This window comes from Furipterus horrens, unplaced genomic scaffold (assembly GCF_987537825.1).
Source record: "Furipterus horrens unplaced genomic scaffold, mFurHor1.1.pri manual_scaffold_5, whole genome shotgun sequence".
Classification (NCBI taxonomy): domain Eukaryota; kingdom Metazoa; phylum Chordata; class Mammalia; order Chiroptera; family Furipteridae; genus Furipterus; species Furipterus horrens.
Window position 1 is genome coordinate 67,726,264 of NW_028327175.1, and position 6,000 is coordinate 67,732,263.

Here is a 6,000-nt window from a genome sequence, read left to right on the forward strand (position 1 = left end):
TTCACCTGGGACCAATCTGTAATTATGACTAAATTGTAGAGAAATCATCCAAAATAACCAACTGAACAGTAGCTGGAGAGAAGCCTTAGAACTAAAGACAGACAGAAGAAACCACTTCACCACAGCAACACTGGTAGGAAGTGTGGAGGAGGCATGAAAGGGCTGGCTGGGCTCCCACCGGTGCAGGAGGGATATATCAGTGGCCAGAAGTTCCCCCTGTTAAATATGGGGTCTAAATTGCAATGTGGGCTCCCCCACCCTACAGCACCAGAGCCAGGACAAGAACTTAGATAACAGCCAGCTATGGAAAGAAGCAGGGTTTCTGTCTTGCCAGGGAGAGACAACTGCAGACTCTGGGAGTCTCTTAAAGGGTCAGCACACACAATTTTGTTTGCAGCCATTTATTCTGGGCTCTGGCAAAGGGGAGACAGTGAACTAGAGACATTTGAGGGGAGTCTGGGGCAGGTGGCTTTGGGGACAGAATTGAAAGAACAGCCGCCAGGACTCCTGTGCTGAGTCATTACCCATACTGCAGAGGCCATCTTTCAATGGCAGAGTACTCCCCTCCCCACCAAGTGGCATCTGCCTGAGTGAAAGCGATAGACCTGCCCACAGGAATCATACTGTCCTACACTGTGGAGCTGAAGCCTGGCTGCTGAGTTCAGCTTGAGGCTGTATCAGTAATTAATTTAACAACTAAGGCATATCTCTGGGAGCTCTGAGATTTTAGATGACTCTCCCCCAGGCCCAGTGCTGGTAAAAGCCAGCCTTAGTGTGCAGCCTTTTTCTTTCTGCACAGAAAGAGACCCAGCAGAGGGAACCCTAAATTATAGATTGCTGATAGCTTCAAACAGGTTGCCCAGGGCCAGTCACAAGGAGTATCTGACAATGGCCTACATCAGAGTCTTTGCAAATCTTCTAAATACTTAGAAACAAATAAAAAGAAGCAGCCAAATGGGAAGACAATGAAACAGACCCCAAATTTAAAAAGCAAGCAAATTCTCAGAAAAACAACTAGATGAAATGGAGGCAAACATTTATCAGATAGAAAGTTTAGAGTGACGATTATAAGGATAATCAACAACATGAAAAAAAGAGAAGACATGGAAACCATAAAAAAGGACCAATCAGAAATGAAGAATGCAATATCTGAAATAAATGATACACTGGAAGGAATAAACAGAAAGTTAGATGAAGCAGAGGATCAAATCTGTGATTTGGAAAACAAGGTAGAAAAAAACACCCAGTCAGAGCAGCAGAAAGAAAAATAAAAATAAAAATTAGGAGAGCTTAAGAAACATGTTGGACAACTTGAAGCATAACAACATCCACATCGTGGGAATACCAGAAGGAGAAGAGAGCAAGCAAGGGAGGTAGAACATATCTGAAGAAATAATCACTGAAAATGTCCCTAGCCTGGTGAACGAAAAAGACACACAAGTCTAAGAAGGTCAGAGAGTCCCAAACAGGTTGGATCCAAAGAGGCCTCCACTGAGACACATCATAACTAAAATGACAAGGCTTAAAGACAAAGAGAGGATTCTAAAAGATGTAAGAGAAAAGCAGGTAGTTACCTAAAAGGGAGCACCTATTAGCCTCTCATCTGATGACTCAACAGAAACATTTCAGGCCAGAAGAGAGTTATGTGAAATATTCAAGGTATGAAAAGCAAGGACCTACAACCAAGGCTACTTTACCCAGCAAGCCTATCATTTAAAATTGAAGAAGAAATAAGGAACTTCCCAGACCCCCCCCCCCAAAAAAAAAAGCTAAGGAGTTTGGTAACACCAAAACAGTACTGCAACAAATGTTAAAGGGCTTGCTTTAAGAATAAGAGGAAGAAAAAGAGATAGAAAAAAAAAAAAAAAGCAGGAATATTGCCTAACAAAAAATGGCACTAAATACATATCTACCAAAAATCACTTTAAATTAAGTAGCTTAAATGCTTCAACCAAAAGACAGGATAGCTGAATGGATAAGTAAACAAGACCCATATATATGCTGCTTCCAAGAGACCCATCTCAGATCAAAAGTAAAGGGATGATAAAAGATATTTCATGCAAATAGGAGGGGATAAAAGCTGGGGTAGTGGTACGTATATTTGACAAAATAGACTTTAAAACAAAGGCTATAGTACGAGACACAGAAGGACAATACATAATGATAAATGGAACAAATGAACAAGAGGATATAACCCTAGTAAACATTTACACAACCAACATAAAAGCACCTATATATGTAAAGCAAATCTTGATGGACATAAAGGAGGAGATGACAGAAATACAGCCATAGTCAGGGATTTTAACACTGCTTGACTTTAGTGGAGAGATCTTCCACAAGGAAATCAACAAGGAGACAGCAGCCTTAAATGATACTCTAGATCAAATGGATTTAATTGATATCTTCAGAGCATTTTACCCCAAAGCAGCAGATATACATTGCTTTCAAGTGCATAGGTGAAGCTGACCTGCCCTACATGTGGGTGCCAGATGAAGCTGAGCTGCCTTCAATGCCCTGGCTTCATTGGAAACTTCTCTGTCCAGCAGAGGTTTCATGACCATGGTGAAACAAATTTATCCAGGACACTGTATTTTGTCTGGGGGGTGGGGAAGGGGGAAAGGATCTGTCTGTTCCCTCTAGTGGAGAAAGGTGCAAGATCTCCATTTCTCATGCCTTTCATTCAGAAAAATATGCATGGGAGATACAAGGTCAAAATTCATAAATCATCAATTAGCTTTTAGGCACCTACCTGGATTACAGTTGACAGATACAGATTACAGGTATCAATATAGAGGGCACAGTGACCAGTCTATGTTAGGGTCTATTAAATATCTTGATGCCACACTGGCATTAGGTGCAAGGTTTCATACATTCTTTGCTACAGATTGTTTATAGTTAACTAAGAGATGAGAAAAGCAGAGCAAGCTCTAAAGCATAATATGCATTCTTTAAACCCAATACCCACGGAAACCCTCTGAGTGGCCTTCGATCCTGTCTGCCATACAGCCTTTTGGTTTTCCCCTGAGACTTAGAGGCTTCCCAGGGTGGGGGGAGGCTGCCTGGCTCAAAGCTTGGGCTCCAGCTCCCAAAACCATAAGGATCAGTCCCTCACACACAGGGAACATTTTCTAAGATAGAACACATGTTAGGTCACAGAACAAGTCTCAATATATTTAAGAAGGTTGAAATCATATCAAGCATTATCTCTGACCACACTACTATGAAACTAGAAATCAATCACACTAAGAACACTGAAAAAATGCAAAGACATGGCAGCTAAATAACATGTTATTATACAATGAATGGATTAACAATGGGGTCAAGGAAAAATATCAAATCATACCCTGAAACAAATGAAAATGTGGACACAGCCATACAATTTCTGTGGGACACAGAGAAAGCAATCCTAAGAGGCAGATTCATAGATTACAGGCCTATCTCAAACAAAAACACAAACAAACAAACCAAAAACCCTCACATAAATAATCTAATTTTACACTTAAAGAAACTTGAAAAAGAACAACAAACAAAGTCCAAAGTGAGTATAAGGAAGGAAATAATAAAAATCAGAACATAAATAAGTGAAATAGACTAAAGGAAAACAATACAAATGGATCAATGAATTTGAGAGCTGTTCTTTTTTTTTAAGATAATCAAAATTGACAAACCTTTAATCTGACTCACTGAGGAAAAAAAAAAAAAAAAAAAACAGAGGACCCAAATAAATAAAAATCATAAATGAAAGAAAAGAAATAACAACTGACACCAAAGAAATACAAAGGATTGTAAGAAAATATTATGAACAACTACATGCCAACAAAATGGACATCCTGGATGAAATGGATAAATTCCTAGAGACATACAATCTTTCAAAACTATATCAGGAATAATCAATAATTTTGAATAAACATATTATATTTTGTGAAATTGAAGCAGTAATCAAAAAAATTCCAACAAACAAAAGCCCTGGACCAGATGGCCTCACAGGTGAATTTTACCAAACTTTCTGGGAGGAATTAACACCTCTCCTTCTCAAACTATTTCATAAGGTTCAAGAGGAGGGGAGGTTCCCAAACTCACTTTACAAGGGTAGCCTTATCCTAATTCCAAAACCAGATTAAGACACTAGAAAGAAAGAAAATTATAGACCAATGTCCCTGATGAACATAAATGCTGAAATCCTTAACAAAATAGTAGCAAACTGAATACAGCAATGCATCGAAAATATCATACATTATGACCCAGTGAGATATGTTCTGGGAATGCAAGGTTGGCACAATATTCTCAAATCAAAAATGTGATTCACAACATAAATAAAGTGAAGGATAAAACAATATGATCATATCAACAACAGACAGAAAAAGCATTTAATAAAATCCATGCTACCTAAGATGAAACAATACCATAAGGCTATAGTAATCAAAACAGCATGGAACTGGCTTAAAAGCAGGTATATAGATTAATGGAACAGAACAGAGCACCCAGAAATAAACCCATACCCTTATAGTTAATTAATATTCAACAGAGGAAGCAAGCAGATACACTTGGCTAAAGATAGTTTATTCAATAAATGGTATTGAAAAAATTGAACAGATACATGTATAAAAATGAAACTAGACCACTTTTTTCCCCTACAGGCAAGAATAAACTCAAAGTGGATTAAAGTCTAAAGTGTTAGATCTGAAACCATAAAAATCATAGAAGACAAAATTCAGCAAATCCTTGGACATGCTTGTAGCAATATTTTATCAATATATCTCCCCAGACAAGGGAAACAATCAAACAAAAACAAATGGCACTACGTCAAACTAAAAATTTTTGCACAGCAAAGGAAATCAGCAGCAAAATAAGAAGACATCCTACAAAATGAGAACATATTTGCTGATACAGCTGATAAGGGGTTAATATCCAAAATGCATAAAGAACTTACAAAACTCAAATGCCAAAAAAATAAACAACCCAATTTAAAAATGGACAAAGGACCTGAATAGACATTTCTCCAAAGAGACATATAGATGGCAATATATATGAAAAGATGCTCAATGTCACTGATCATCAGAGAAATGCAAATTTAAACCACGCTGAGATACCATTTCACACCTGTCAGAATGCCCACCATCAGTAAATCAACAAACAAGTGCTGGTGAGAATGTGGAGCCCTTTTGCACTGTTGGTGGGAAATGCAGTCTGGTGCAGCCATTGTGGAAAGTAGTATGTAGATACCTCAAAAAATTAAAAATGGAGCTGCCTTTTCACCCAGTGATCCCATTTTGGGGAATATATCTAAAGGAACCTAAAACACTAATTCAAAAAAACATAAACACCCCTATGTTCATTGCAATGTTCTTTACAGTTGCCAAGATATGGAAGCAGCTCCAGTGTCCATCGGTAGATGAGTGGATAAAACAACTATGGGACAATTGCACAATGGAATACTACTTGGACATAAAAAGGGAAAACATTTTACCCTTTGCAACAGTATGGATGGACCTGGAGAACATTATGCTAAGTGAAATAAGCCAGTCAGAGAAAGGCAAATATCGTATGATTTCACTCATATGTGGAATCTAATGAACAAACTGAACTAACAAGCAAAGTAGAGAGAGACTCAGAGAGCAGGATGAGAGGTAAAGTGGGGGAGAAAGTACGAGGGTGGAGGAAGGAAAAAGGACTCAAGATATGGACAATGGTGTCTTGATTGCAGGGTGGGGACAAGATGGGTAAAAGGGGACTAAATAGTAACGGAAAAAATACAAAAAGCATTTTTTAAAATATACTACCTGTATTATGAATCTGTAAATGAGTATGATTTTGCCATACAAATGGAATTACATATTAAACATTGTAACAACCTCAGAGACTAAAACCAAAGTTTATGATTGACATATAATCATTTTTAAAATTGACAATATTAAGGGTTACTGGTGTCATTTCTTTGCGAGCAAAACTGCTTACATTTAAATAATTTAAGTATTTTGGCAAGTACTTTTTTCTTCCTTA